The sequence below is a fragment of the Zalophus californianus genome, chromosome 2 (assembly GCF_009762305.2).
Source record: "Zalophus californianus isolate mZalCal1 chromosome 2, mZalCal1.pri.v2, whole genome shotgun sequence".
Lineage (NCBI taxonomy): Eukaryota > Metazoa > Chordata > Mammalia > Carnivora > Otariidae > Zalophus > Zalophus californianus.
Window position 1 is genome coordinate 33,941,595 of NC_045596.1, and position 21,542 is coordinate 33,963,136.

At 39.1% G+C, this 21,542-nt stretch overlaps 1 protein-coding gene across 19 annotated transcripts in view; it reads right to left on the minus strand.

The window, feature by feature from the left end:
• The window catches only part of APBB2 (amyloid beta precursor protein binding family B member 2), a 356,077-nt gene that overhangs the window by 265,934 nt on the left and 68,601 nt on the right, over nucleotides 1-21,542 (minus strand). For 15 of the 19 annotated variants that reach the window (XM_027599383.2, XM_027599388.2, XM_027599397.2 and 12 more), the window contains one exon: nucleotides 19,651-19,808. The exons of 1 other annotated variant lie outside the window; for it this stretch is intronic. The gene's annotated coding sequence lies outside the window, so the exon portion shown is untranslated. The remainder of the gene's footprint in view (nucleotides 1-19,650; nucleotides 19,809-21,542) is intronic. 3 more of the 19 variants (XM_027599390.2, XM_027599379.2, XM_027599386.2) reach the window with 1 other exon arrangement.

Here is a 21,542-nt window from a genome sequence, read left to right on the forward strand (position 1 = left end):
AATTCAGAGTTAACTGCTTCTTCCTGAAAGGACACCCAGGCTTCTAGAGCACCCAGACATCAGAGAAGTTGCTGAAAGAAGCAGTTTACTGAATAGTACTTCTGTGTCTTCAAAGTTTTAACATGTCCAATGGTGGAAAACTAAAACCATCTGGATCAAAGAGGCTAAAATTCAATGCTTGCTTTGTTTGTTTTTAACCAGAATAACCAAAATTGAATATAGCTCACCAAGGTTTTAAATTTCTGCCTTGGTATTTTTCCTTCTGTGTCCAGCTATAACAGAGACTTTTTTAAAAAATAAAATAAAATGTTTAATTCTACCATCAGTAACACATGTGCTTTGAGTTTTTTTTATCAGGAATGAAAGATGGGATGTATAGAGTTATCCAAACCCTTCCCTGTATATGCCATGGCATATGCTGCACACCCAAACACCACAGAAATAGTCAGAAATGTCCTCAGACTTCAGTTAATGAATTGCTTCTCTGCCCTCCCAGAAAAGTGATCACAAAATGCCAGAGGGGACTCAGGGGTGTGTGTGTGTGTGTGTGTGTGTGTGTGTGTGTGTGTGTGTGTGTGTGTGTGTGTGTGTGTGTGTACACGCTCATCTGTGGTGTGTATGGGTGGAGTTAGGGGAGGGGAGGGCAAGCGAGGGAGAGAGCTGGAACTCATAAAAAGTATCTTAGGTATCTCCTAAAACCCAACATTCCACTCCTTCCTTTGTTTTCCACTCTGTTCTTTGCTCCAGGACGTTGACCCACTTAATAACAGGCTCCCTTGCCCTCTGGTTCCTGGTTGGCTTTGCCCAGTGGAGAGGTTCCCACAGGCGGGTAAGACCCACAGGACAGAATGAGGAAGAGATCCCCTCCCTGCGGGGTCCCATCAGGTCACAGGTCCTGTCAGGTGGCCCCCTGCACAGAGCTGTCTCCCTATAAATGCTCCCTTCCTCTCCCCTCAGGCCCTGAGTGGAAGGAGTTTGGCTGCTTCTACCCCCAGGGCACCACACTATCCCAGTATTTCCCCTAGACCCTGCCCAAGTTCCCAATTTGAATGTGCCACCTGTTTCCTGATGGGACCCAGACAGATACAGAGACCTAAAACCTTTGAATGCTCACCTAACATGACAGTGCCCTGTCATTACTACTGTTCTGATGCCCCTTTTATAACAGCCTTACATCCATTCTGTCAAAGAAGAGTCACTACAATATTTCAGGATCTTTTATAGCTAATTGTTTTGGCTGCTATACTAACATGTTTTTTGTTTTGTTTTGTTTTTTAAGCCCCAAATTGCATCATGAGCAATAAACTACACAGTAGAGGAAACATCCTTGTAGCTTAAGTGATCCCTTTGTTCAGCCTTATTGAGGTATAATTGACACAGAGAATTGTAAGATATTTAAAGTGTACATCATGCTGATTTGGTGAATGTATTCATTGTGAAGGAATTCCCCCACCTAGTTAATCACCATATTCTATCACCTCACATATTTATTTATTTAATCCCCCCCCCTTTTGGTGAGAACATTTCATCTCTACTCTCTTTGCAAATATCAATTATACAGTACAGTCTTATCAACTACAGTCCCCACGTTTTACATTAGATCCTCAGACCTTATTCACCTTATGGCTGCAAGGTGGTACCCTTTACCAACCTCTCCCTAATCCCCCTCACTCCCTGCCCCCAGAGACCACTTTTCCATTCTGAGTTTGACTTTAAAAAAAAAAAAGATTCCACATGAGTGATACTATGTAGTCCATGTCTTTCTCTGACTAATTTCACTTAGTATCATGCCCTCAAGGGCCATCCATGTTGTTGCAAGTGACAGGATTTCCTTCTTTCTCATGGCTGACTAATGCTCCATTGTAGATACAGAGACCACATCTTCTTCATCCATTCATCCACCGACAGACACTTAGGTTGTTTCCATGTCTGGGCTGTTGTGAATAACCCCGGAGTCAACGTGGCAGCACACAGACCTCTTCAAGATGCTGCTTTCCTTTAGATATAAACCCAGAGGTGGGGTTCCTGGGTCATTCGATGCTATATCTATTTTTAATTTTTCGAGGAACTTCCATGCTGTTGTCCATGATTGCTGCACCAATTACATTCCCACCAACAGTGCACAAAAGTTCTCTTTGCTCTCTTGCCAACCTTTATTATCCCTTGTTTTTTTGATAAAAGTCATTTAACAGGTGTGGTATCTCATTGTGGTTTTGATTCTCATTACCCTGATGCCAAGTGATGTTGAGCATCTTTTCAGGTACCTATTGGCCATCTGTGTATCCTCTTTCGGAAAACATCTATGCAGTTCCTCTGCCCATTTTTTAATTGGATTATTTGGTTTTTGGCTATGAATCATGAGAGTTCTTTATGTATTTTGGATATTAACCTTTTTATCCAATACATGATTTGCAAATATTTTCTCCCATTCGGAAGGTTGCCTGTTCATTTTGTGGATGGTTTCCTTTGCTGTGCCGAAGCTTTTTTGTTTGATGTGGTCCCCCTTGTTTAAGTGATCCTTTTAAAAACATAAGTCGGATCAAGTCAGGTCTCTGCTCAAACCCCTGTCATCTCCCTTAGAATGGAGTATTTTTCAGTCTTCCTTCTGCCCTGCAGCACCCTTCGTAACCCACCCCTCACTCCACCCCCATATTTGTTTTGCTTCACCTCTGCATCACTCTTTCTTTTGTTCGCTCTGCTCCTGCCCAGAGGGCAGCCTTACTGTTTCTGGAACGTGCCAAGTCCACTCCCACCTGAGGGCCTTTGCCCTTGCAGTTGCCTCCACCTAGAATGCCACCTCCTGGGTCTTCATGTCGCTGCATGTCACTGATTCCTGCTCACCTGTAACTGCCCCAGAGGGCTTTGCCCGTCACCACCTCTCAAGCAGCCCTCTCTTGCCTCCAGCTCTCTCTCTCTCTCTCTCTCTCTCTCTCCCTTAGATTCATCTTCACTGGGCTTATTACCCTGATATATTACCTATTTATTTGTTTATGGTCCATCTCCTCCTCTGAGAACACATGGTCCCAGAGAGGGGCCCCGTCGGTGAGGATTACCGCTCACACTGACCGCCTCCAACAGTGGGTGGCATACAGTCAGCACTCACTAAATACAAGTTGACTACATGAGGGATTTGGCCAGGAAAAAAATTTGTAAACTGCCAGTCTGCTTTCTTCCTGACTGCATTAAGACGTTCAGTGGCCATCTTTCGGAGATGCTACCGAAGGGATCCTGTATAAATTAAAAGGTGAGTTTAGGGAATAACCGGCCAACCTATGTGAAGTTTTCCACACTGCACATTGGAACCCATCGAATACACAGTAAACAATAAAAAAAAAAAAAAATAGGACTAAATTTAAATGACTGTTTAAACCAGGGCAGCACAGATTGTCTATAAAGGAGCAGACAATAAATAACTTACACTTTGCAGGCCACAGAATCTCTGTCACAACTATTCAGCCCTGCTGTCACAGCATGATGGTGGCCAGACACAATACACAAATGAATCAGCATAGCTGTGTTCTAATAATCCCTTACTTAGACACTGAAAGATGAATTTTGTAACATTTTCAGGTGTCAAAGAATATTCTTCCTCTTTTAATTTTTCTTCCATTGAAACATGTGAAAAATATTCTACGCTCATGAGCCACATAAAAACAGGCACGATGCCAGATTTGGCCTCTGAGCTGTAGTTTGCTGACCCCTGATTTAAATCATTCCTAAGGGTGGCTTTTTTCTACAGATAAAATACATTCTGGTCCATGAACCTGTTCAACATTCTACAATTAATTAAGCATGGAACAGTCACATTTGTTAAAGAATAATAAGCAGGATCAAATTTTTGGGGTGAACAAACTTTACTAATTCCCTCTTCTACGACTGTTTCCTACCCAGATTTGGGTCATCTTGAAGCACAAGCTATGGTAGCATTTTTTTCCTCAACTAAGTATCTTCATTTTCCATCCTCATGAAGAAATCTCATCCAGCTTCTTCTTCCTTTATAGAAAGGGGAACTGTCACAAAATCTTAGGATAAAAAGAAGAAGGTGGTTTCCCAGGCTCTAGGGCAAGGCAGATTTCCACATAATGTTTCATGACTAAGTGTGCAACGTGTTGCTTACACTTTGCTTTCAAATACTTTCAAACACACCCCGTTGTGTGGGCCCTGGAATGAGAACTATTTGGGTTGCAGGTGCTGCTAGGATCTAGGGTCAGCCGTCCCCATGAGCCACAAATTTGCTGAAAAGGACAGACCAGAAGATGGCATGGCTAAAACATGTTATTTCAACATCTGAAACTAAGACAACACTGTGTGCTAACTCACTGGAATTAAAATAAAAACTTAAAAAGAAAAAAAGGAAATGCACACACAAACACAGTCAATTAAAAATTTTTGAAGAGAAAAAATTTTTAAAAATTAAAATTTTTTGAAGAGATAAAATAGGTAAAAACAAGTTATTTCATGACTTGAAGCAGATTTTAAATTTCACTCAATTATCATGACAGCCTCATACATAATAGCAATATATGAAAATAAGGAATTTGAAGAAGCACTCTTCATACTATCACTTAGAAAGGTCGACCAAACATAGGAAAGAGGTGTAATTTTAACATCAAACATGTCTCTTTGACCCTAGATACACAGGAGAGAACAGGAACACTTCACTTCAGGTGTCCGGATGTTTTAAATATCCTGATGTCGGGTGTCCCGGAAACCTGATCAAGAAAGAATTCAAAAGGAAAGTTCTCCACATTTACGCCCCTCATCTTCTCCAAGCCTAGGAGACATGGAGCAAAACCAAACAAAACTCATTATCACCTAATTAATTACAGACTCCACTTGCCCTGCCCCTTTTGAAAACAGATCGATCAAAATGTGACGTGAAAACTTCTAAAGTTCTTTGAAAGACCTCTCGTGCTCTGCTTTTTGAAGAATTTGTTTTCCAGCTCCCACTGTAAGTAACAGCAGCCTTCAGATTGACTGGGAAAACCAGGGATGAAATCAGGCTTCAGTTAAATTCCAAGCTGCCAGGGTCAGTCTCCGGAGAAGGCGGACGTGGCTGGAAACTCACGTCCATGGTCCAGTTCACACCACAGACAGCCATCCACAGAGCCATCCCGTCTCCGAAGGAGCTGCCTCCGTTCGGCGGAGCTGGGGCCCATCCACATAAGTGAAAGCTGAGACATCACATCACAGAAAGTGGTAAGAGAAGCGCCTCCGCTTCAGCTCACACTCTTCATTCAGTTTCTCAGGGAGATGAAAATGCTGACAAGGCAAGCGGCTTCAAACAAAAATGGCCAGCAATGAATGACTATGCCAAGGAATCCCAGTTGTCATTGCCTGGCAAGCCGGCGAGCATGTAGACATTCTTTCGGGAACACGCAGGGCACCATGAAATCACCCTCTTCCAAACGTCCAGGGAGACGGGGATGTGGACCCCCAGTGAGAGACGAGATCTCCCGGAAGAGCCTCTGGCTTCTGCTTGTGTTTGTTTGCTAGGGCTGCCATAACCAACACCCACAGGCGGTGTGGCTTACACACGGAGATTTCTAAGTCCGAGATGTTGTCAATGTCAAGGCTTGGCAAAGTTGATTTTATCTCTCTCCTTGGCTTATAAATGTTCCCTTCTTGCTGTGTCTTCACATGGTCTTTCCACCGTCTGTATGAGTCCAAATTTCCTTGTCTTATAAGGACACCAGTCATCTTGGTTAAGGTCCTGCTAGGTATTTGAGTTTGTAATCCCCATATTACACACTGGTTACCGTGAGTTCTTAAATTATCAGGCTCTTGTGGGAACTAAGTATTTATTGAAGGTAGTATCGGTTTTTCTCTTTCATGATATCCAGTGTCATAGTTATTGTTTCAGACTTTTCTATATTATAAACATAATCAATTGTATACAAACATCACATACATATACAAATATAGACATACATATGTATTTTGGAAACTGTCTCCTTAATCTCCCTAACAGATTACAATTCCTACACTATGGTTCAAAGTACTTTAAAACAAGGGGATTATATTTCCTGACATGACTTGGCATAAGACGGACAGATATCAGTACATAACTATACAAAAAGAAAGGAAGACAAGGCGAAAATAATTATTACTGACCCTGGTGAGCTATTCATCAAACCATTTTAGGAAAAATGAAGTTACTAAAATTCTTCTGAATCTAGAAAAAATACATGGCTTTGTTGATTTTTTTAAAAATGAAACATCAAGTATTAGAGACTGAAATACATATAGATAAGGGGTATTACCATGGGCTTATTCACCAGAGTACCACTGCCTACATTCTTAAAAAAAAAAAAAAATTGTCATCTTCCTAATTATTATTAAATTTCAGTAAACTGGAACCAAAGGAGGCAAATCACACCCCAGAGAAACAAATCAATCAGTTTTCAGACAAGTCTATCAAGAGCTGAAAACTTAAGCAGTAACTGGGGTGCCTGGGTGGCTCAGTCAGTTAAGCGTCTGCCTCAGGTCAGGATCTCAGGATCTCAGGGTCCTGGGATCAAGCCTGGAATAAGACTCCTTGGTCAGCGGGGAGCCTGCTTCTCCCTCTCCCTCTGCCCCTCCCCACTGCTTGTACACTCTCAAGCTCTCTCTCAAATAAAAAAAAAATCTTAAAAAAAAAAAAAACCTTAAGCAGTAATTATTATTGGAAGAGTTTAAAGGCATCATCTCCTTTGACCTGTGGCCCGTGTCTAGGGGTTTTAATTAAGAGAAAAGCAAATCTAGACACGGAAGTCCAAAGATATTTAAAAGGCACACTGGCTTTATCTATGCATCAGTCATTACTTCTACTCCAAGCAGGCGTGCCTTTCTTAGCAAACAGCTTTCCTGATTAGCAATCGGATTTGAGAGACTTTCATGACCACCTCCAGCCTTGTGGTCTGAAAAGCAAAGAGTTCAGTCCAAAGCCCATATTTAAAGCAAACAAACTGAGCATGAAGGTACACTTTCAAACACAAGATGGGATTCTTCTCCTTCAAATCACCTTTGGTAAATATCTTTCTCCTTTCTCTTGCTCAACTCAGTGTTTTAACTAATAAGCTTTCAAGGGAATGTTTGCGGGCTGAGCACATACTTTACCACTCTTCCCACAAAGATCACCCCCCTCCTCGACATGCAAAGAGGACAAGAAAGTCTAACAAATGAATATTAGAGAAAAATGTATTGTTTTTAAAAACACTTAGTAGGAAAAAAAATAAAAAATAAAAACACTTAGTAGGGTTTTATAAACCACATTCAAACACAATGAAGGAAAATGGGCCGTGACCATACTACCCAGTTAGCTCCTGATTCTTTTTTAAAAGGAAGGAAAATGAATAAATGAACATGGTGAGAAAACTCAAATACGTAAAAGAAAGAAAAAGAAAAATTTTCCAGTGTATTAACATTCATATCTTTTTAGAGAAAAAGTGTATGTGCCAGCATATATGTCTTTTTAAAAAGATTTAGACAAAAGAGAACAGTATTCATATGATTCTGCAGAACGTTTTTTCATTTTATATAGATACATAACATATGTATATATAAGTATGTGTATGTACATGTATGTTACTATATTATATATATTTTATATATATAAAATAATTTCAAATCAGCACACCTACTTCATTCTATAAACATGCTATATTGTAACTTGTACAAATATCTTGGCATAGTTGTAAGTGAGCCTATTTATGAAATTGCTGGTGATTTTAAATTTTGAAATATATTGCCAAATTGCTCTTCACTGGTATCTATTTTAGAAGATAATTTAATCTCAAACCGCAGTCCCTTTTCTGCATGGTTACGGGTATCAAAACTGACCTGCTTTGTCTCAAACTGCATCACAGGTCAGACAACCAACCCATCACAGATTAAGCCAAATTCTTCTAGACAACAAAGATTACGTGAACCAAACCGGAAACATCTCATAGCAAAGATGAAGGCTGGGGATTACAGCTTCGTAAAGGCTCTATGTGGCTGACCTTTTACTTCATTCTATATTCTTTGTCTAAGATACAAGCTCAGGCAAAGAAAGGGGCTAAGGTTGGGGATTAACATCTCATAGGTACTTGTCTTATCCCTTTGGGCTGCCAAAACAAGATACCACAGACTGGATGGCTTATAAATAACAGAAATCTATTTCTCACAGTTCTGGAGGCTGGGAAGTCCTAGAATATGGTGTCGGCACAGTTGCCTTCTGGTGAGGGCCCTCTTCCTGGTTCATAGCTGGCCTTCTCACTGCGTCTTCACCGGGTCGAGAGGGCTAGGGATCTCTCTGAAACCTTTTTGGTAAGGCACTAATTCCATTCCTGAGGGCTCGACCCTTCTGACTTAAGTACCTCCCAAAGTCAACCCCTCTTCATACCATCCTCTTTGGAAGTCAGGATTTCAACATAGGAATGGGGGAGGCGAGAGGAGGGGGACACATTCATTACCATAGCAGGACGTAGCTCTGAATACTAGCAGTTGAAAATACCCAGAAGGCAACAGATAGACTGGAGTCTCAAACCATCATAGAGTTGAACATTTTGTTGGTCCTTCACCATTGTCAAATTCTAGGGAGCGCCCATGATAGCACAAAGAAGCCTGAAGTTCTCAAACAATGAGTGCAGAGTGGGGAGCGGGGGATAGTTAGAAACGTGGGCGGCTTACCTAATTACTTCCTTCTCTAAGTAGCTGCCTGGGAGTGTCTGATTCCCCTCACAATCGGATCCCTCTGGGTAATTTACAGCCAGTTGATGTGTCGGTGGGCCACATCCCTTGGCTATAAAAACCTAGGACTTCCCAAACATGCCCTGCATTTTTATTTCTGCCTCTGAGGGTCTGGTTAGATATTTTCCTCAGGTAAAAAGGCTTGAAAACGCCCATCCACTGACAACTTCCTACCTCCTAATTTATCAAAAATAACGAAAAGCTCCAAATTAATCATATCCATATCAATCACTCTTTCCTTGGGCATTCCAAAGCAGTCTACTCATAGTTCTCTGGGCCTTTATTATCTCATTAATTATAAAAATAATGAAAGGGGCGCCTGGGTGGCTCAGATGGTTGGGCGTCTGCCTTCGGCTCAGGTCATGATCCCAGAGTCCTAGGATCGAGTCCCGCATCGGGCTCCCTGCTCCTTGGGAGCCTGCTTCTCCCTCTGCCTCTCTCTCGCTCTCTCTCTCTCTGTGTCTCTCATGAATAAATAAATAAAATCTTTAAAAAATAAAAATAAATAAATAAATAAATAAAAATAATGAAAGATACATAAAGAAAGAGATATATATAAAGAGAGTTTTTCCATAGGCAGGGCTTTCATTTATACATATACACAATGGAGCTCGAGAAAAAAATTCATGTTCAAAATTAGGAGATGTGAGACTTTGATAAGACCATTTGATCTCACCGATCCCAAGCTTCTTTAGCTATAACATAGAGTAAAAGTGCCTCTCTGTCATAGGACTGTTGTGAGGATCAAATGAAGTCTCCCACCCCACCCCATCGAAAGCTGAGAAAGTGCTTAACTACTAAGCATACTGAACATACTCAAAAAAAAAATGTTAGCTCTCCCAAAAGGACTTCTATTCTGGCTGCCTTTCCCCCAGGATATTTCATTTTATTTCCTCCAGCAAGTACCACTTTAAGACGTTCACTTGGAATTTAACTGCATTGTTCTGAACTAAGTAGAATTAACTCAGCATTTCTTATTACTCATAAATTCAGGCCTGCTCAAGAACAGCAGTCATTTTTGATCCAATTTTAGAACCACGGAGGGCCCAACGTTGTGGTCGGAACTCTCCACGTTTTATTTCTGAGGTGAGTCTTTGGTAAAATCACTAGTATCCTCTCACTTTCCTAGCTACTGTCATGCTTTAACCAGACACCAGAAATGAACCACAGCATTAACAAACCATCTGCAAACTTACATCTTCAAAAGAATCTCCCTTATGAAACCAAACACAGAATAGTTACTAAGATTCTAAAATCTGTCCTTGAAGGGCCTCAGCTGCACGATGACTGCAGGAAAAACCATTTTCTTCAATTCTTAAAAAGGGTACACTAGCAAATTACACAGAGCAATTTTCTAATGCTAGCTAGACTGATGTTGATACTCATTTTTTAAATAAATTACTGGCTTGGATACCGTCTATATATAAAAACATCCAGTAGACTATTTTTGTTTATGAATGAAGGGGAAGATCAATTCTTATTTGAGCAGATAATAATCAATTTGGAAATTTCCGAAGTCATGAACAGTTAGCATGTCGTGAATATAGATCTTATTCAGACAATGTAATCAAATTGAATGTTTTATTCATTACAGGTCAATATAGGACTGAGAAACTACTGCTTGTTCTTATATTAGTAATTACATTAAAATAAATAATAATTGACTATATGTCACTCAAGTATGGTATCTTCGAAGGTTTTTAAAGGAAAGCTAATAATTCACAGATTATTTCACATAAAAACTATAAAGACAAGCAAAGAAATCAAAAGATGTGACATGGCAAACTCTATTAACATATTTATCACAAACATCTCCACTGCAGACTTACACAAAAATGTGGTTCCTCCTAATGAAAGCAAGTTCTGGATACTCTCTTCATTCTTGTACTGGTTCACCGAATGTGACGAAGTTGATTTGATTTTGCTTCATCGGCAACCACATGATAATAAATAGGCCAGAGCCTTCACAGATATCACCGTACCACAACTTAAACTTCAGGGGTTCAATCATTCCCCGAACATCAGTCAGCACAAGGCTCTCTATAAACTTAAGAAGTTACTATCTATCACCCAGCCATATTTTGTTTTAGCTCCCTAAGAAAAACAAGACCAAGACCATATTTTGGGTCCATTCATCATTCTGCAAATAGGTCACCAAGATTTTTTAAAGGCATCAAAGAGAAAGAAAAGATTTAAAGGAATGGCAGGGTTAAAAGATCCACGATACCCACTTCCTGAGTCCTGAAGTTGTAAGCGAAAGCTTACCTATGGCTTTTTCTTGTATTTTTTTATGAAGATTTTATTTATTTATTTGAGAGAGAGAGAGAGCAGGGAGAGGAGAAGAGGAAGAGAGACAAGCAGACTCCGCGCTAAGCACAGAGCCCAGTGCAGGGCTCCATCCCACAACCCTGAGACCATGACCTGCACTGAAAATCAAGAATCCGACGCTTAACCAACTGAGCCACCCAGGTGCCCCTGGCTTTTTCTTTTAAATGAACAATAAAAAGAATAATTCCACATTCTCTATGGATGCATTTTTATGCAGTGACCTTACCAGCCAAAGGACAGCCAAAGATAGCAATGGGGCAGGTAACACATATGTCCACTCCCAACCAAGGTGGTCTACCCAGGCTGAAATAAGAAGACGTGCCGAGAAAGAGCAAAAATCAGAGAAGCCATCCTGAATGGGGCCCTCCAGAAATTGGGAAGCATGGCTTGACCTACTAATGGAAAAACAAAAAACATATTCTAGATCTAATTTTGATTTTAATACTCAATTGAAGCTCCAGTAGCAGAAGTCAACTTTCAGCTGTATGTCAGAGAAAGGAAATGTCTCTGAATTTCACCAAGACCAAAATTTTATGTTTTTTCACATTAAAAATAAGTCATCCCGCAAACAAAATTATAACTTAACGACAAAACAAAATACAATGGCCAACTAGAATCCAAATGTCACCAAAGAAAGCACTAACCTTTTTTCCCTTCTAAATCACACCTATTCACAATTTTTACAGAGTTGTAATGAAGGAAGAAATAAAAATTTGCGGTCTTCATATTTCCAATCCAATTATTTTAATGTCTGCACAATTGCTTACTGGGAACTATGCTAACACAAAGACAAAAAGAACACGGGTAAATATAAAAAAATACAGGTGGCATTTTAACTGTACTATGAAAAATGTTCAGTTTTTATGAAACATAAAATCATACTATGTTTCCAAAACCCAAAATATTTTAATTCACAGTTTCCATTTAATAAAATAAGTTGTGAAATTTATCATTTTGTGTAAAAAAAGACCCAATTCATATAATCATTAATGAAAATTCTTGAAATTCTTGAGATAATATACCAAACTTGCAAATCCTTCAGTCAGTAGTTACTGGTAAAGATTAAGACAGAAGTAATGGAAAATTTTAATCTGTTTTATTCAAATGGATAATGGACATTAGAATGCTTACCATCTTTATGAAAAACAAAGCATTTTTTTATTTAAAGTAATACATACAGTAATCTAGAAAATCCATCTAAATTGGTTTGCATTCTCTTCCACCATTTCAAATTTCCACATTTATCCCAAAGAAAAATAACTAGAGACTAGTACTTTTAAGAGAGTGACTCAAATAGGAATGGAGAGGAAAAGTAGCAAAGATATGATAGTAAAAATAAATAGAGACATATTGCGACTTAACCCTATTTCTTGAACAAAACTTTTTCACAGAAAAACTGCACTGCAAACCTAAGTAAAGTATAATATGGAACAAGCATAAGGACAGGCATAAATAATCAACGAAATAGAACTGAGGGTTCTGAGATACACTCTTACATTTATGGTTAAATGATTTCCTACAAAGGTGCTAAGATATATCAACAGGTAAAAGACAGTCTTTTCAGCAAATAGTTTTGAGACAATTGGATATCCATGGGAGGAAAAAAAAATTAACATACCCCAAACTTAACCCCAAAGGGACCAAAGCCCTAAGTGTAAGGACTGAGACAAGAAAAGTTCTAGAGAGAAACATAGGAAAAAAATTTCAGTGACCTTTAGTTAAGCAGAGAATACTTAGAAACATCAAAATCATGAACTTTAGAAGAAAAGACTGAATAACGGAACTTCATTACAGTTAAAAACTTTTAAAACTCAACACCTAAAAAATGAATAATCTAATTAAAAAGCGGGCAGGAGACATGGAAATGGCCAAGAGACACATAAAAGATGCTCAACGTCACTGATCATCAGGGAAATACAAATCAAAACTACAATAAGATATCACCTCACACCGGTCAAACGGGCTAAAATCAACAACACAAGAAACCACAGGTGTTGGTGAGGACGCAGAGAAAGGGGAACCCTCCTGCACTGTTGGAGGGAATGCAAACTGGTGCAGCCACTCTGGAAAACAGGATGGAGGTTCCTCAAAAAGTTAAAAATAGAACTACCCTATGATCCAGCAATTGCACTACTAGGTATTTACCCAAAGAATACAAAAATACTAATTCAAAGACATACACATACCCTGATGTTTACAGTAGCATTATCTACAATAGCCAAATTATGGAAATAGCCCAAGTGTCCATCAACTGATGAATGGATAAAGAAGATGTGATATACAGCGACGATGGAATATTCCTCAGCCATAAAAAAAAAATGAGATCTTGACATTTGCAATGACGTGGATAGAGCTAGAGAGTATAACGTTAAGTGAAGTAAGTCAGTCAGAGAAAGACAAATACCATATGAATTCACTCATAAGTGGAATTTTAGAAACAAATGAGCAAAAGAAAAAAAGAGAGAGAGAGGCAAGCCAAGAAACAGCCTTTTAACTATAGGGAACAAACTGACGGTCACCAAAGGGGAGGTGGGTGGGGGACGGGTGAAATAGGTGGTACGGATCAAGGAGTGCACTTGTGATGAGCACTGGGTGTTGTATAGAAGTACTGAATTTTTACAATATCGTACACCTGAAACTACTATCACACTGTATGTTAAGCAGAATTTGAATAAATTCTTTTGAGCTTTAAGGACAGCAGTAGGAAAATGAAAAGAGAAGCCACAGACTGGGAGAAAATATGTGCAAATTATATATATCTGATAAGGGATTTACAGACAAATAACTCAATATGAAAATATGCAAAGAATTTGAATAGGCACTTCCCTAACAAAGATATAAGAGTGGCTAAGAAGCTCATTGATTATACAACTTGTATAACTAACTCGATAATAAGGAGATAAATTTCATAATTATCATCTTTTGTTCTTTTCAAAAGCTACATAATAGGATGATTTCATTAGTAACTCCAAAGCACGTTACTTTGTATTTCTCATATCACAGCCAAGTTTTCAAATCACTGTAAAAAATAATGGTAATAACATCCAGACTGAAAAAGAAATGAAACTATCTCTATTTGCAGATGACATAATCTGGTATACAGAAAATCCTAAGGAAGTCACAACACAATAAAAAACTATCAATACTGATAAACAAGTTCAAGGCTTAAGGAAACAAGATCAATTTATAAAAATCAACTGTATTTCTATATACGGGCCATGAATACTGTGAAAATGAAATTTTAAAAATGATTCCATTTATGAAGGTATCAAAAAGAAAAAATGCTCAGGAATAAATTTAATAGCAAAGTGCAAGATTTGTTGCCTAAAAAGAAACAAAACACTGTCGAAGAAATTTAAAAAGATCTAGGGGCACCTGGGTGACTCAGTCGGTTGAGAATCTGACTCTTGGTTTCAGCTCAGGTCATGATCTTGGGGTTGTGGGATTGAGCACCGACCGCATCAGGCTCCCTGCTCAGTGGGGACTCCGCCTAGGATTCTCTTTCTCCCTCTCCCTCTGCCCCTCCCCCTGTTCTCTCTAAATAAATCTTAAAAAAGAAAAGGATCTAAATCAATGGAAACACATCCCACGTTAATGAATCAGAACTCTTTTTTTTCCAGTTTTTTTTTTAAGAGAGAGCAAGTGCGTGTGCACATGCATGCTGGGGCAGGGGGGAGAGGGCAGAGAGATAATCTTAAGCAGGCTCTACGCCCAGCATGAAGCTAGACGCAAGCCTCAATCTCACAACCCAGAAATCATGACCTGAGGCGAAATCAAGAGGGTGGACACTTAACCCACTGAGCCACCCACCCACCATGGATCAGAACTCTTAATATCGGTAAGATGGCAATACTCCTCAAACTGATCTAGAGATTCAACACAATCCCCATCAAAAGGGGGGTTCAACATTCAAAAATCAATTAATATAAGCCATCATATCAATAAGCTAAAAAAGAAAAAAATCATATGATCATATCAACAGATGTAGAAAAAGTGTCTGATAAAAATCCAATACGCCTCACGAAAAAAACTCTCAGCAAACCAGGATTAGAGGGGGAAACTTCTTCAACTTGATAAAGAACATCTATAAAAAACCTATAGCTAATATTATACTTAAATGGCGAGACACTACATGCTTTCTCATGATCAAGAACAAGGCAAGATACTTCTCACCACTCCCATTCAACATCATACTAGAAGTCCTAGCTAGTGAGGTAAGACAAGAAAATAAAAGAAATAGATTGAGAAGGAAGAAATAAAACTGTCTTTGTGTTCACAGATGACATGACTGTCTATGCAGAAAATCCCAAAGAATCAATAAAAATACTCCTGGATCAAATAAGCAATTATAGCAAGTTTGCAGAATTCAAATTGTTAATATACAAAAGTCACTTGCTTTCTTACACACCAGCAATAAACAATTGGTATTTAAAATTAAAAATATAAAACTGTTTATTCTGGCATCGAAATAAATGAAATACTTAAGATATAAATCTAATAAAATATGTACAAGATCTATATAAAGAAAACTATAAACTCGGATAAGAGAAATCAAGAAGTTCTAAATAAATGGAGTGATTCCACATACATGGATAGGAAGACTCAATACTGTCAAGATATCAGTTCTTCTCAACCTGACCTATAGATTCAACACAATCTCAATCAAAATCCTGGCAAATTATTTTGTAGATATTGATAAACTGATCTAAAGTTTACAAGGAGAAGCAAAAAGTCCAGAATAGCCAATACGATACTGAGGGAGAAGAACAAAGTCAGAGGACTAACACTATCTGAACTGAAGATTTACTATAAGCTGGAGTAATTAGGACAGTGTGGTACTGTTGAAAAAATAAACAAACAGATCAATGGAACAGAACAGAGAGCCCAGAAACAGACCCACACAAGTACAGTCAACTGATCTTTGACAAAGGAGCCAACGCCCTTCAATAAAGAAAGGATAGTCTTTTCAACAAATGGTGCTAGAATAACTGTAATTTCATATGCAAACTATGAATCTAGACAAAGACCTTAACAGCTTCCACAAAAATTAACTCAAAATATCTGTAGATCATAGACCTAAATGTAAAACTTAAAATTATAACACTCTAGAAGATAAGGAGAAAACCTGAATGACCTTGGGTTGGCAGTGACTTTTAGATACAAAAGCAACAATCCATGAAAAAATTAATAATTGATGTTGGACTTCATTAAAATTAAAAACTTCAGCAATGAGAAAGACATTGTCAAGAGAAGGAAAAAAACAAGCCACAGAACTGGGAGAAAATATCCACAGAAGACTCATCTGATAAAGGACTGGCATCCAAAACATACAAAGAACTCTTAGAGCTCAACAATAAGAAAATGAACAATCTGACTTGAAAATGGGCAAAAGATCTGAACGGACACCTCACCAAAGAAGATATACAGGTGGCAAACAAGCATATGTAAAGAGGCTCAAAATCATACATCATTAGGGAGCTGCAAATAAAAATAACAAAGAAATGCCAACTACACCTATTAAAATGTTTAAAGTCCAAAACACTGACAATACTAAATGCTGGCAAAGATGTGGAGAAACAAAGTCTCATTCATTGCTTTTGGAAATGCAAAACAGGCACTTTGGAAGACAGTTTGGCAGTTTCTTACAAAACTAAACATACTTATACCATACAGTCCAGCAATCATGCTCCTTGGTATTTACTCAAAGGAACTAAAAATTTATGTCCACACAAAAACCTGCACATGAATGTTCATAGCAGCTTTATTCACAATTGCCAAACCTTAGGAGTGCCCAAGATATCTTTCAACAGGCAAATGGATAAATGAACTGTGGCACATTCGGACAATAGAATATTATTCAGCACTAAAAAGAAATGAGCTATCAGGGCACAAAAAAACACAGAGGAATCTTCAATGCCTATTTCTAAGTGAAAGAAGCCAATCTGAAAAGGCTACATAATGTATGACTCCAAATACATGACATTCTGGAAAAGGTAAAAACCATGGAGACAGGAAAAAGATCAGTAGTTGCCAGGAATTCAGAGGGAGGGGAGGATGAACGAATAGTCAGAACACGGGATTTTTAGGGCACTGAAACCATTCTGTGTGACTCTATAATGGTACATACATATCATGTATTTGTCAAAGCCCACATAATGTACAACACAAAGAGCTAACCCTAATGTAAACTACGGACTTTAGTTAATAATAATGTATCAATATTGGCTCATCAATTGTAACAAATATACCAAACTAATGCAAGATGTTAATAGGGAAAAGTCTGAGTGGTAGTGGGGATATGTGGTAACTCTCTATACCTTCTGCTCAATTCTTCTGTAACCTAAAACTACCCCCAAAAAATAAAATCTGTTAATTTAAAAACGCAAACGGGCACCTGGGTGGCTCAGTCAGTTAAGCGTCCGACTCCTAATTTCAGCTCAGGTTGTGATCTCAGGGTTGTGAGATCAAGCCCTGCGCCGGGCTCCATGTGGGGCATGGAATCTGCTTAAGATTCTCTCTCTCTCCCCCTCTCTCTCTGCTCCTGCCCACCCCCTAGCCCATGCACACTCTTCCTCTCTCTCTCTCTCTCCAAAAAAATAAATAAATAATAAAAATTAAAAATAAGAAAGCAAACAGTGTCAATTATAAAAAATAATAATAAAGTCTCACATCAGAAGAAGAAATAAATCTTTAAAATTCATGACATGCTTGGAATTCTGCTTGAACAGAAAGCCAACTGAGGTTTTAGTGAGAAGAGCAGCTGTTACCCTGTGCTGTTAAAATAAACTCTGGACAGCTTTCTGATAACCTCTCATTTGGTTGCTCCCAAAACAATTGTGTTTACAGTAAACACCAGGATTCTACTACTAGTGAAGCTCTGAAATTATCTTCCTTATCTGCTATTTACTTTAACTATAAGCCCCGGAAAGCCTCTCTTTCTTTCAGACTCAAAAAGCAAGTAACTGAATTAAGTGTATTTTTTTTCTAATGTTCCTGAAGACTAAATTCTACTTCTCCCTTTGGTTAAATAATAGCTCTCTCTGCCAGTCTCTCCAACACCCAGCAGAATTCATAATTGCACCTCTACTCCCACAGAACTTAGTTTTACCTCTAGTGATACATTTTTCACATTGTGTGTCAGAATACGGATCTGGCCCATCCCCTCCATTGTGAGCCTCTAAAGACAGGGAGTGCCAGTCATCTCCCGCTAAGACCTCACACCTAGAAGGCATTCCCTATCAGGACCTGTTTGGATCTAAGTGACCCGGATATCTATTTCAAACTAACTCCCTAACGGGCCATGAAAGTGAAACCATAGTTGCTGGCTTTAGAGGGTGCTGCCTCTGGGGTCATAAGGGGTGGGTGTGTGTGTCTGTCTGTGTGTGTGTGTGCACGCGCACGCGCCCCCCTCCCTCCTCATCTCACTTCCTGTATCTCCCTGCTCTGATCCCCTCTGTGTTAACTTTATTCTCAGAAAGGCTTTCCTTAAGCGGTGGCAAAGCGGGAAACTAGCAGCTCCAGCTTAACAAACCCACAAAAAAGGAAAAACCTCTTTGCAACGGGGTCAGTGAAAATACTGGGTCCTCCATAAATCGATCCTTGTGACCCTGACTAGCCAAGCTTATGTCACATGCCCATAACAGAGGCAGTGAGGTCACCTCCTCCGACTACACAGGCTGAAAACAAAGGAAGGGTGACTAACTGCCCAGGGAAAATCTGGGTGATTTATCGAAAGGAGGAAAGGGGTGCCGGGTGGGTGAAGTCAACAGACGTTCACTACTGTACAGGTTCTCAAGACAGCTGAGCTTGCTCCTGTGAGTATTTATGAACTGTTCTTGATGTATAATGCTGAGTTACCCCCTGAATATCCAATAGGACTTGTTTGTCATGCCTCTACCTGTATGTATCATACACGTTCTCAAAATGAATTATCCCTCCCTTACTGTTCCATGTGAGGCTGTTCTGTTTCATTCTCCTGGTCTACCGTTAGGCTATTTTCCATTTATCTATATTCCTATTATTTTCAGGACACTTCTTTTCTTCTGTGCTATAGGAGTATCTTCATGCCAAATGCACACACTGCCAAAAATGAACATGTTGCTAGCTTTTGTCTAAGGGGAGATAAGAGTAAGTAAAATCTCGCCAAGCAAACCAGGGCCAGAAGCGCCCCAACAGAAATGGCAGGTCTCCATGACGCCCCCCTTCCCAGTGTGAAAACACAAATGAGGGCAAGTCTGAAGGCACCAGCGCAAGCCCATGCTTTCTCAAGAACAGGTTTTCTCTCCAAAGTCAAGCGAAGATCGCTGCGGTTGTTATGGGGGGGCCTCTGGTTGGGGACTCTGACATACGTTGTGCTGAAGACTTTCTCTTCTCTGCAAGAGGAGAGGAAGATGAGCAAGAGGCTGGGGCAGAGGAGACGAAGAAAGGAGACAGCGATCCACTGCACCCGGAGCTACGTCAGGATCTACCGGCCATCTCTGCAATGCTAGGAATCTCTCGAATAATTGGGACGGACTGTTTGGGGCTGTTTCAGAAACACTTTATGGAATAAACAAAACCGCTTTTCCCTAGCTGACCCAATCCGCTTCATCCCGCCTCTCTGGTACCAACCTGATTTTACCTAATTAGCGTCAGTCTCCGGCTTTCACAGCAGCTTTCTTTTATGGATTTTCCATCCAGCAAATGTTTCTGTTCCACGGCTGGGCAGATCCGGCCACAGCAGCATGCTTGGCCACAGACCACAGCAGCTCACCCACAGCAGCTCCGACCTGCAGGGGAAAAGCCAGAGCCCATTGGAGGGATTCGTATTCACAAACTCTCTCTCTCTCTCAAGAGTCTATGTTTGGCGGGATAACCCCAAGTGTTTTCCAACTGTTTAAAATCATTAATGAACAGAGACAATAGTGTATAAGGTGTCCAAAAGACAAGTTTGGGCTATCCTAAAGGAGGACTGGGGCACTTAATCGTTACTGAAAAGGTTCGGCCAAATGATTATACTCTGTTTGTGGAAAATGCAAAAGCCAGATGTTTTAATTAACCACAGAAAACACAAGCTACAACTAAAATTTCATGAACACAGTGATCTGCCCTGTGGAAAACCACAGGAATGTTCTGGCAAGGCTCAGTCTGAATTCTTGGGACACAGAGGGCTAGAATCATTCCCCTTAGGAACTCGAACAGAAAATTAACTTGCTCAATATGTTTTAAAAAAGTAAAATGAAACCCAGATTTAATCTCAATCAAATATAAAAACATTTCAGGACTTCAAAGGGCACCACCGAAAGACACATAAGGGGAAGGTCATAAAGAATTCCAATGTGGTTCAGCATTTAGAATGCATTTTCAATGCAAAGCAAATGGTGTAACAGAAAATTTTATAGGCTAAATAATCCGAAGGGGAAACTAATCATCTTTCATTTCCTACTAGAGAAAAATGATATATGAAATCAATATTCAACAAGTGAATTATAAATATTATCAAATGCACCATGTATTTGGGCAAAAGGAATCTCTTAACCATCCTCCTTCATGCCAAACCTGTGGCCTGGCCCACACCAGCTACCATGCTTCAGCCTGAGAAATCAAGGCATCCAGAAAAATAGTGTTAAAATAACTTATGCTCACTGATATTACAGCTAGCAATTCTGGTACAGAAAACTAAAGTGAGGAAACCTTAGAAAAGCAATTAGTGAACAATTAAGAACTAATAAATTAAGAAAGCCTCATTTGTTCATTATAGTATTCATTATGACAACATCTATATATGCTAAATATTGAAAGCCTGTTCAAGAGGGAACAGGACAAATGTTATTTTCAGATACTAGGGCTACAATTCTATTTCTGTAAGGCAAAACAGACCCTGTCACATGTGTGCCAAGCATAATATTACATTAATCTCCACCTTCATCTGAAAGCTCAGGCCCAAAAATCATCTCAAAAGGAACCCAAGAAAGTTATATATATATGGTATGATCGCAATTTTGTTCTACAAACTAAGTGTATATAATTAAAGACACAAAAGTATGAAAAAAGAACTATTTCTGGGTCATGGAATTAGAAGCTATTTGTCTTTCCTTCTTGGTGTTTTCCAAATTTTCCACAACTCATATGTATTACTTGTAGAATCACAATATTTTTAAATAAGATTTTTATTAAACTGATGGGGATACAAATCAGTAAGTGGATGCCTATCCTGTATTAGCCTGATCTGTGGGTTTCTTCTCATCTGAACAGTAAGAGCTAATAAATTAAGAAGTCTTCATTCATCTGAGCTCAATAATTCTTAATTTAGAAGTTCAAAACCCAAGTGTCCAATAACATTTCCAGGGCTGAATAACACTACTTTCCTAAAAATAAGAAATCTGTGTTTGTTTACTGACAACTTGCCACAAGGAGATAAGAAAACCATAGTTATTTCCCTCCTTTAATTAATGCATCCAAAACTCTCTATCACTGGCCATGCCATATTATTTTTTGCTTAATTAAAAAGAGCGCCTCCTGGT